This window comes from Mus musculus, chromosome X, assembly GCF_000001635.26.
Source record: "Mus musculus strain C57BL/6J chromosome X, GRCm38.p6 C57BL/6J".
NCBI lineage: Eukaryota > Metazoa > Chordata > Mammalia > Rodentia > Muridae > Mus > Mus musculus.
This window is the reverse complement of record NC_000086.7, coordinates 145,984,964-145,997,121: the sequence shown is the minus strand read 5'-3', so window position 1 is coordinate 145,997,121 and position 12,158 is coordinate 145,984,964. Positions and strand designations below refer to the sequence as shown.

At 37.9% G+C, this 12,158-nt stretch overlaps 1 pseudogene; it reads right to left on the bottom strand.

Annotated features, from left to right (window-relative positions):
• Gm6447 (predicted gene 6447) lies at positions 1,680 to 2,857 on the bottom strand (annotated as a pseudogene).

The window sequence follows — 12,158 nt, the reverse complement described above, 5'->3', positions numbered from 1 at the left end:
TTTTAAAGCTTAAATTCACTCTTCTAAAATATTATATTATATATTTACTTCGATATAAAATTAAACATACCATAGAAGCAATAAGATCAGCATGCCCTTTGTAGGTCCAAAATGTAAAGCCTCTGAGTTGACTTTCATGAGAACATCCCTCTGGATGAACTTAAGTGAAACTTAAGAGATTATCATTAGTGATCTCGACCTTATCTTTGATCATTGAGTAATTTGGAGAGAATTCATTGAGCTTGATTCATATCTACTATAAGTAGCTAAATTAACACAATGAAATATATTGGAAAATAACTGTAATGCTATATAGTAGTTTTATAATGGCAGTTTCACTAGAACATTTTAATATTAAAACAAAGAATTATTTCCTCAATTATTTTTGATGATTCCCTCATATATTACATCCCTACCACAGGTTCTCTTCCCTCTTCCTCTCCCAGTACCTCCCTCTACCTTCCTCCTCCTCCAGACCCACTCTGCCTCCTTTTCCCTTCAGAAATAGGCCAAGTTCTTAGGGATATCAACAAAACATGACATGTCAAATTGTAATATGACCTGGCCCACTGCCTCATATCAAGGCTAGACTAGGCAACCCAGCAGGAGGAAATGGTGCCGAAAGCAAGCAAAAGGGTCAGCGACAGCCCTTACTCCCACGGTTAGGAGTCCCACGAGAACACCAAGCTCCATGTCCTTAACATATGTTCACAGGACATAGGTCAGTTCCAGAAAGGTTCCCTGATTTTCAGTTTAGTCTCTGTGAACTCCTATGAGCCTGGATTCTATGGGCCTTTGTCTTGTGGTGACCTTGACCACTCCTAGGTATTTCAGTCCTTCCTCCACCTCTTTGTATGATTCCCCAAACTATGCCTAATGTTTGGCTGTGGTTGTCTTCATCTATTCCCACCAGTTGCCAGGTGAAGCCACTTTGATAATTAGGTTAGGCATCAGTCTGTGAGTATAACAGAATACCATTAGGCATCATTTCATTGACTTTGGGGGCAGCGTATTTGGTTTTATCCTAGGTCTCTGAGTTATCCAACCTTTGGTTTCTGAGCCTCTAGGCGTGCTCCCTCTCGTGGCATGGGTATTAAGTTGCACCAGTCATTGCTTGGCCACTCCTGTGAATTCTGTGCCACTTTTACCCAAGCAAATATTTCAGGCTGGGAAAATTGTAGGTTATAGGTTCTGTGTCTCAGTTGATGTCCCAATCCCTACTTTGGAAGCCTTGCCTGGTTACAGAACTTTGCTGGTTAAAGTGCCATGTCCTCCATTCTTAGATGTCTTCCCTAGAGTCACCCTTGTAGGTTCCTGAGAGTTTGCATTGCATTAGGTTTCTACCTCACCATTGAAATAACCCCCAATACCAGTAAGTATCTCTCAGTACTCTTGAAATATTCCCTCCTTTTTCTATCCTCAACAGCCCAAAGTCCACCCATAAAGTCAATTTTCCCTTCTCTGGGAGATCTATGTATATTCCTCTCCCTTGAGCCCTGCTTATTACTTAACCTATCTGGGTCTGTACATTTTAGGACTATTTTATTTTTTTTATTTTACAGCTAATATCCACTTATAAATAAGTACATACCATGTTTTTCTTCTTAGGTCTGGGTTGCCTCACTCAGGATCATCTTTTCAAGTTCTATCCAAATTTGTCTCAAATTTTCATGATGTTATTTTTCATATCAAATTCATTTTAATTATAAATGGGACCACACTTTAGAAACACTGGTGTATGATCAGCATATGTCCATAGCAAAGGATCATAGAAAAATGCTCAAGAAAAAAACAAAGACCAAACGTTTCTTTGTACAAATATTTTAGAAAAACAGATTAAACATATGTAAGAATTAAAAATACAACTTTAATACAGTCTACACATGAGGAATCCTAGAGCACATGTTCTTGGGAAATCCTGCCATTTAGCAGATGGCCTCAGGCTTCCAACAGTCAGTGCCTTTTGCAGCAGAGTTGGACTCTCCTGTCTGTCTGTTCAGTGGCTGGCAGACCCTGCCCTGCTGCCAACAGGCTCCTCGTCCTCACTCTCCTTGTCCTAGTCCTTCATGCTGCCTCCCATCATGAAATCATCTCTTAGAATCTTCCACCCTGGGCTCTCTTCTGATTTGACTTCAGTCTGTCTGGCTTTGGGTCTTTTCCCAGCAGGGCTGTTCTCACTTGTACCATCGATTCCTCGAAGAACACAGACGAAATCCTTCTTGGAAACAGTTGACATCACCTTAGCACGCTTCTGGATGGAGCTTCCTACTTCCTTAACCTTTTCACCAATATTCCTTTGGTGTTTCTGAAATTGAAGAGCTGCATCACACCCCTTTTCTAAATTCTCTGAAGGTTCCTCTCTGCTTCTTTGTCTTTGACAACATCTGGCTTCACTCTGCAAAGCATTTCCTACTCCTGCTTCTTTTCAAGGTGCTTCCTTTTCTCCAGCCTCTCCTGCTTTAGCTTCTTCCTTTCCTTCCCGAGCTCTTTGTTTTGGTGAGGATGGTGGATTTGCTTTTAGGAGTCTTTTTGTTAAGGATTTTTGCCATGGCATCTGCCCACCCTGAGTTAGTCCCAGCACTTGACTCAGCAGCGTCTTCATTTTCTTCCTCACAGGATTCAACATTGTCCTCACTGTTTGCTTCCACAGCTCCATCATCTGAGTGGTCCATCTCTGATTCACAGCTTCCTTCTCCATCAGAAGAGTCTTTGACCTCATCGTCTAGCTTTGACATTGCAGCCTTGGCCCCTGTCTTCATGGTTTTCTTCTTTGGGGAATGCTTCAGCTTTTCCCCTGGGCTCACACTTGAGTCCTGAACAGCTGCAGCCATTCTGGCTCGCCGGAAGTGCCCATGATGCTATTTTTTTTTCCATTTTTTATTAGGTATTTAACTCATTTACATTTCCAATGCTATACCAAAAGTCCCCCATATCCACCCACCCCCCACTCCCCTGCCCACCCACTCCCCCTTTTTGGCCCTGGTGTTCCCTTGTACTGGGGCATATAAAGTTTGCAAGTCCAATGGGCCTCTCTTTTCTGTGATGGCCGACTAGGCCATCTTTTGATATATATGCAGCTAGAGTCAAGAGCTCCGGTGTACTGGTTAGTTCATAATGTTGTTCCACCTATAGGGTTGCAGATCCCTTTAGCTCCTTGGCTACTTTCTCTAGCTCCTCCATTGGGAGCCCTATGATCCATCCATTAGCTGACTGTGAGCATCCACTTCTGTGTTTGCTAGGCCCCGGCATAGTCTCACAAGAGACAGCTACATCTGGGTCCTTTCAATAAAATCTTGCTAGTGTATGCAATGGTGTCAGCGTTTGGATGCTGATTATGGGGTGGATCCCTGGATATGGCAGTCTCTACATGGTCCATCCTTTCATCTCAGCTCCAAACTTTGTCTCTGTAACTCCTTCCATGGGTGTTTTGTTCCCAAATCTAAGGAGGGGCATAGTGTCCACACTTCAGTCTTCATTCTTCTTGAGTTTCATGTGTTTAGCAAATTATATCTTATATCTTGGGTATCCTAGGTTTGGGGCTAATATCCACTTATCAGTGAATACATATTGTGTGAGTTTCTTTGTGAATGTGTTACCTCACTCAGGATGATGCCCTCCAGGTCCATCCATTTGGCTAGGAATTTCATAAATTCATTCTTTTTAATAGCTGAGTAGTACTCCATTGTGTAGATGTACCACATTTTCTGTATCCATTCCTCTGTTGAGGGGCATCTAGGTTCTTTCCAGCTTCTGGCTATTATAAATAAGGCTGCTATGAACATAGTGGAGCATGTGTCCTTCTTACCTGTTGGGGCATCTTCTGGATATATGCCCAGGAGAGGTATTGCTGGATCCTCCGGTAGTACTATGTCCAGTTTTCTGAGGAACCGCCAGACTGATTTCCAGAGTGGTTGTACAAGCCTGCACTCCCACCAACAATGGAGGAGTGTTCCTCTTTCTCCACATCCACGCCAGCATCTGCTGTCACCTGAATTTTTGATCTTAGCCATTCTGACTGGTGTGAGGTGGAATCTCAGGGTTGTTTTGATTTGATGCTATTTTTTAAGAGCTAACATGCCATTGTGTAAATGTATTTCTTCTTCTTCTTCTTCTTCTTCTTCTTCTTCTTCTTCTTCTTCTTCTTCTTCTTCTTCTTCTTCTTCTTCTCCTTCTTCTTCTTCTTCTTCTTCTTCTTCTTCTTCTTCTTCTTCTTCTTCTTCTTCTTCTTCTTCTTCTTCTTCTTCTTCTTCTTCTTCTTGTAATGTTATTCAAACTCTAGCAATGTAGGAATATAGCTCAATGGTGTAGCTTAGTGTGAATACTCTTCTTCATCCATTCTTTGGTGAAGATACATCTAAGTGTTTTACAATTGCACTGTTGAGAATTCTCTATTTAAATCTGTATCCCATGTTTTACTTGGGATTTTTGGGTTGTTGGTGTGTAACTTCTTGTGTTCTTTATGTATTTTGGAATTAGCCCTCTGTCCAATGTGTAGTTGGTGAAGATATTTTACCATTGTATAGTCTGCTGTTTTGACTCGTTAAAGGTGCTCTTTTTAAAATTTATTTATTTTACACTCCATATTCTATTCCCCCATCCACCCTCTTACTGCTCTGCATCCCATACCTCCTCTCCACACCCTGTCTCCATGTGGATGTCCCCAACCCCATGCCACCTAAACTCTAAACTCCCTGGGGCCTCCAGTCTCTTGAGGGTTAGGTTCATCATCTCTGAATGAACACAGACTTGAAGTCCTCTGCTGCATGTGTGTTGGGGGCCTCATATCAGCTAGTGTATGCTGCCTGTTAGGTGGTCATGTGTTTTTGAGACCTCAGGGGGTTCAGATTAATTAAGACTATTGGTCCTCCTACAGGTTTGCATGCCTCTGCTTCTGTTTATTGGTTGGGTGCAACTATCTGCCTCTTACCCTTTCAGCTGCTTTTTGGGTCTTCCAGAGTGCAGTCATGATAGGTCTTTTTTGTTCGCACTCCATAGCCTCAGTAATAGTGTCAGGCCTTGGAGCCTCTGCTTGAGCTGTATCCCTCTTTGGGCCTGTCGGTGGACCTTCTTTTCCTTATGCTCCTCTCCATTTCCATCACTGTAATTCTTTCATACAGGAACAATAAAGGTGTTCTTTTTAGTTTCACGTGGTCCCATTTATTAATTGTATATCTTAGTGCCTTTGCTATTGATGTTCTCTTCAGGAAGGTATCTCCTGTATCAATGAGTTCAAGGCTATTTCCACTTTGTTTCTGGTTTTATGTTGAAGCCTTTGAATGACTTTGACTTGATCAGCATGATAGATATGAGACCATTTGCATTCTTCTACATGCAGACATCCAGTTAGACTAGCACTGTTTATTAAAGATACTTTCTTTGTTTATAATGTATATTTCTCACTCCTTTATCAAAATTCAGATGTCCATAGGTGTGTGTACTTACATCCAGGTCTTCAATTTAATTTCTTTGCTCAACCCTTTTATTTTTAATACCAATAACATGGATATTTTATTATTATTGCTCTACAGTAGAGATTGAAATCAGGGTTGGTAAGACCTATAGAAGTGTATACAAAATTGTTTTCACTATCCTGAGTTCCCCCCCCATAGGAAGTTGAGTATTGTTCTTTCAAGATCTGCATAGAATTGTGTTGGAAGTGTAGTGGGCTTTGAATTGAATTTGCAGATTGCTTTGGTAGGATGGCCAATTTTGCTATGTTAATCCTACCAATCCATGAGCATGGTAGATCTTTCAATCTTCTGTTGTCTTCTTTAATTTCTTTCTTCAAGTTCTTGTCATAGATATCTTTCACTTGCTTTGTTAGAGTTATACTAAGACATTTTATACTCATCAGTCACACTTTCACAACTGGGATACTTGTATGTCAGACCTGGCATGCCACTTAGTGATGAAAGAACACAAGTATCGGCTTCTCTTGGATGTGCAACATCTTCCACATCCAGTTTCTCTTCTGCTTTACCTCGGCCACCTTCAACATGACAAATGTTCCTCTCATGCCTGAAAAGCATACAGCTTCTAGCGTTTGCAATCTTCTCGGCTTCTGCAATGACATCAGCTGCCATATCACTTGCAAAAGTGCATGTCTGTATGCTTTCATCTGAATGACTTAAAGCTGACAGCACATTTCTTTGACTTGGTACATTTAAGTGAGGGTTTTGAACCTTGAATTCTTGAGTGGTCTCATGATCTAAGTGGGAGGCTGCCGCTTCAGTTGCAAGAGAAATGATGTGTGTGGCGAATGCTTCTGCAAACTGGACTTTTTTCCCCGAGTGCTCTGCCTTTACATGCATTCCTGAGTGTTCTTCACCTTCACTGCTCTCAACTTCTTCTGAAAGAGAGCACATGAGTTTCAACATAAATTTCATGATGTTTGTGCAGGAATAGAAACCCTGACTAAGACACCTACCAATCTATGAGCATGAAAGATCTTTCAATCTTCTGATGTCTTCTTTAATTTCTTTCTTCAAAGACTTAAAGTTCTTGTCATAGATATCTTTCACTTGCTTTGTTAGAGTTATACTAAGATATTTTATACAGTTTCTTGTTATTGTGTTTTGTGCTATTCCCATGATTCCTTTCTCAGACTGCTTCTCATTTGTGTATAGGAGGGCTACTGATTTTTTTTTAGTTAATATTTGATCCAGCCACTTAACTGAAGGTGTTTATCAGTTTTAGAATTTCCCCAATAAAATGTTTGTTGTCACTTACATTTACTATAAAGTCATCTGTTCATAGGGATATTTTGACTTCTTCATTTCCAATTTGTTTCCCTTTAGTTCCTATAGTTGCCTATAGTAGCTAGAATTTCAAGTACTATATCAAAGAGATATGGAAAGAATGGGCAACCATGTCTTTTTTACTGATTCTAGTGGAAAGGCTTTGATTTTCTCTTCATTTAATTTAATATTGGCTATAGGTTTGAAGAAAGTTTCCTTCATTGTGATTAGGTATGCACCTTGTATCCCTGATCTCTCCAGTACTTTTTTCATGAATGGGTGTTGTATTTTGTCAAAGAGGTTTTCAGTATGCAGTGAAATGACCATGTTTTTTTATTTTCTTTAAGTTTGTTTATATGATCAATTATATGAACAGATTTTTGTACATTGAATCAAATCTGCATCTGTGGGATGAAGCCTACTTGATCATGGTGAATGATGTTTTCAGTAAATTCTTGGATTTGGTTTGTAAGTATTTTATTGAGTGGTTTCGCATCTATATTCATAAGGTAAATTGGTCTCTAATTCTCTTTCTTTGTTCTTTTTTTTTTTCCATTTTAAAAATTTATTTGTTTTATATCCTGATCACTACACACCCTCTTCTCCCAGTCTTTACATATACACAGCTCCTCCTTCAACCCCTCCCCTTCTCACCTGGGAGGGTGAAGACACCCTCTGTGTATCCTGTAATCCTAAACATCAAGTCTCTGCAGGGCTAGGCACATGTTCTCCCACTGAGGTCAGACAAGGCACCCTAATTAGGGGAAATGGAATCAATAGCTGGCAACAGTTTTAGGAACAGCCCCCACTCCAGTTGTTGAGGGACACAAATGAAGACCAAACTGCAAAACTGCTACATATGAGCAGGGAACCTAGGTTCCAGCCCATGTATGCTCTGTGGGTGGTGGTTCAGTCTTTGAGATCTCTCAAGGGCTCAGGATAGTTGAATCCATTGGTCTGCCTATGGAATTCCCTCTGCAGCCCCCAATTCTTTCCCCAGCTCTTTCCTAAGACTCCCTGAACTCAGTCCAGTGTTTGGCTGTGGGTCTCTGCATCTAACTGAGTCAGCTACTGGGTGGAGCCTCTCAAAAGACAGTTATGCTAGACTCCTGTTGGCAAGCATAACAGAGTATCATTAATAGTGTTAGGGATTAGTGCTTGCCTATGGGATGGGTCTCAAGTTGTGCTAGTTACTAGGTGGCCAATGCCTGCTTCAGATATTAGGGTGACTGTGGCCTCATAAAATGTATTTGGCAATATTCTTTCCACTTCTCTCTTGTGGAATAATTGGAAGAGTTTTGTTTGTTTGTTTTTTATTTTGTTGAGTCAAATCTGGTTGTGTTTTCTTTTGTTGTTGTTGTATTTTAGAAGACTTTTAATGACTGCTTATTCAATAGGGGTTATAGGTCTACTTAAATTTTTAAATTGATCTTGTTTTAACTTTGGTAAGTGGTAATTGTAAAGAAAACTGTTCGTTTCTTTTAGATTTTACAACTATATGGAGTAGAAAACTATTTTTGAAGTATGAGCAAATAATTTTGAATTTTATCAGCTAAAGCTTTGTATTACATTAGGTTCGATAACAAGCTTCATTCTTCTTTTGACTCAAACTTTAATTACCTTTAATTAAAACTAGTAAATTAATTACATGGAGGCAGAATCATTTTCATTACCTCCTTTTAGTCATACATTGCGAAAATAGCATTTTGTTTTATGATATGACTATAACATTAACATTTCTCATTGTCCCTGTTGTGTTAGTTACCTTTTGGTTAATGTGATAAAATATTTTCACCAAAAGCAACCAAAGGAAGCATGCACTTCTTTGGATTTATGATTCCAGAGGAGTCTAAAATGGTAAGAAAGGCAACCCACTGGAGCAAAAAGTGGCTTGATTATATTTTGGCACACAGGAGAGCATGTAGTAAATATGAAGAAGTTTGAAGCTACATTCAAAGTAGTGTGGATACATTCAAATCCTACCACTAGTGTACTTTCTTCATCAAGACCCCAAGTCCTAAAAGTTCCACAACTTCCACAAAGTGCCAAAAGCTGAGGACCAAGTGTTTATGTACATGGGTGGAAGGATTGCATTGTTCATTCAAGTAATCACACCTTGAAACTACCTACTCATCAAATCCACTTGTCCTGTGTTCATAATTACCAAATTTCCCAATTAGTTCCACTTCTCACATTTATGTTTTCTTATCTGATTCATAGATTAAAATAATGTTTCATAAGGAAATCACTTTGTGTTCCACTTTATAATCCTAACTCCAAAAACATCACTACCAGGATACAGTCAGAAAATATTGGCTTTGGCCTTCCATTTAAAATGAGTAAATTCCAATCAACACAAATGATTTCTAAAATTTGCATTGCAAATTGCTGTCTGTCTTGCCTCTTCCATTGGATTAATTAGTAGAAAAGATAAAATATTTATTAAAGGACTCTAAATAAAAATGAGATGTTACATATAAACATGAGTTATTGTTATTTATGCTATTTTTATGTATACTTAAAGAGTCATGCTGAATATTTTCCAAATGAAGCAACTGATTGTTTAGCAGTATGCATGCTGACAAATTTATGATAGCTTATAAAACACAGCACTGTGTAATCCAATGTATAAGCTTTTTTAAATGAATGTTTTTCAATGTCAACAACACATGGGTATCAGGGCACAAAACTAGATGGCCGAAATGATTAATTTTCACAATGCAGGTAAACTATGTTGACAGGGTAATAGGAAATTTGCATTTTTATGCTTTTCTCATATTTCTAATTTTGAAACTTCTGATACCTATTCCAAAGGCTTTCTTTCATTCATATTTTAATGGATATGATGTCATCAATAATTTTGATTCATGTGCTAAAATGATTATTATTACATATTTAAAATGTATAAATCCTTGGATTTGAATTCCTAGTCTTAATGATTTCTTAGTTTCTTTGTTCAATTCACATGGAAGTAGCAATATAAGGTAAAACTATAATGGCCTGACAAAAAATACACTGAGCTTAGAACTCTGTTAAAATGTGAAGAGACAATGCACTCCCATAAACCATTGTTTGTATAAGAATGTGCACTGTATATTCATATGCATATATTTGGAATTTGCACTTGAAATTTTGTCATTTGATTATTATTCCTATTTGCAAGGATATAGACCTTTTCTATACACAAATATTAGAATCATTTGAAAAAGAATTGCAGGTTGGTTAATGGTATAAGATTTGCCACTTACTCGGTGCCCAAGGAGCACAAATCAATATGTGTTCAAAACAAAGAGTTACGGAGAAGCTAATGAAGCACAAGGAAGAGCTAAAAAGCTAAGATACAACAAGAAAAGTAACAGATGGCCTTGATAAGACAAAAACATATTAGTTTGCCTCTGATTCCTGACTGTTTTCTGATGAACAAGAAACACAGAAATAAATGTTAATACAAATGTTTGGGGGGCAGGGGAAGAAGGAGTTCACATACAAAAAAGTAAAATAAGTAAATAAATAAATAAATGAGACAGAAAAGGAAAAAAGGCGAATGGTATAACATACTCTACTAAGGTTAATAATCAAATCTGATATTGGTTAAATTGCGAAAGAGTGAAACAGCCCCTGTAAACTACATACACAAATACCTATAAAGAAAAGGAAGGAAAATACAGTAACAAAGTCAAGACCCTATGGCCTAGAGAGACTATTAAGTGGAATAGCATGCATATTGCTCTTACAGAGAACCTGAGATGGGTTTCTATGACACCCATTTTAGGTGGCTCACAACTACCTGAAGCTCTAGCTCAAGAAGATCTAATTCCTGTTTCTGTGTCCCCAGCCACCTGCACTCATAAGCCAAACCCTCCTCTATATTCATAATTAATAGAAATAAATATGTTAAAATGAAGAGTTCAAGTTTGTCAACATGGTGAAGTCACCTAGCTAGCAAATACATTTATCATTAGTCTAGAGTATGCTTACATTAATCTCCATTATTTTTTGGTTCAAAGTTCAAATTAATTGTCTTCCCACTGGGAAGATGGTTCAGCTGTTCAAAGCACCTGCCACTAAGTCTAACAATCTGAATTCAAACCTAGAACACCAACGATAAATGAAAGAGCCAAATTTCTGACTACACCTTAGTCCTAAGGCTTTTATCATGTTTCTACTTGTGTGATGATCCTAGTATAACTACTAATTTTCTGTCTGATTTTACTTCGAAGGAATCCATTAACCACAGTATAACCATTTGACCTCACTATCTCCCTGACTCTTTATAATATGTATTAGATCAAGCTGAGTACTAATAAATAGAAGTGGAAAGTCCCTAAAATATTCATTCGTAAAGCATATGAAAGCCTGTTTATACCTTACCAAGAAAAATCACTAAGTTCAGTTGACAGAAGCTTTGTCTAAGGTATCTCTCAGTAGTGAGAAGAGCTCCTCAAAAAAATCTATTAGTGTTGGTTCTCTTACAGTTGTGGCAACACCAATGCCAGGATCTTCTATTTACAACCTAGCAAATGTCTCCATTAATAAAATAGCTGATAAAGCTCTCAGAATGAATGACTTTTATAAAAATCTACTCTATATTAATGGTATTTTTCTGCATTTTTGGCTTACTTGCTATTTATAGATATCTTAGGGTACCAACTAGAGACAAGTGGTTTCACCAAAAAGTATAGATATTTGGGACAAAATGTAAAAAAAATTGTTTTAGATAATTTTAAAGCTTTAATCCATTATATAAAACTAAAACCAATCAAAATGTTGAGCTGTGGAGCCCAATTCCAAAAGATAGATCTACATAACACTCACACCTAAGGCTAAGGGAATATTGCAAAAGAGGACCAGAAAGATGCTAAGACACAGAGGATGGGGCAATTTTCTGTAAAATTCTGTTTCCTTAGTAACATCAAAAAATTCAACATATAAATTATCACCAACACGACTATCTAAACATGAGCCAAAAAGAACAGCAATAAGCGTGCTAAAGTGAACAGAAGAAAGCTCAGGAGGCTGCAATCTTACAGAAAGAACTACAGGCAACCAAGAAATGCTGAGAATGAAAAAATGGTCTTCCATCGGAAACAGCACACCAATTGGTTATCCAATACCATATGGTTATCTCTGAAGATATATCCACACAAGTAACATTACAGGGACTGAATAGGTTCCATTTTTAAGTTTAAGAATATGCATGTGTATACATAAACCTATATGTATACAGCAACAATTAATGAAGATGTTACGATTATAAGAAGAGCAAGAAGGGGTATATGGGAGGATTTGAAGGGAAGAATAGAACAGGGAGAAATGATGTAATTATATTATAATTTCAAAAATAAATTAGTTAAGTTTTTTAAATTCCTTCCATTATTTTTATTCTATAAATAGTTCTGAATTATACTAGCAAAATTTCTC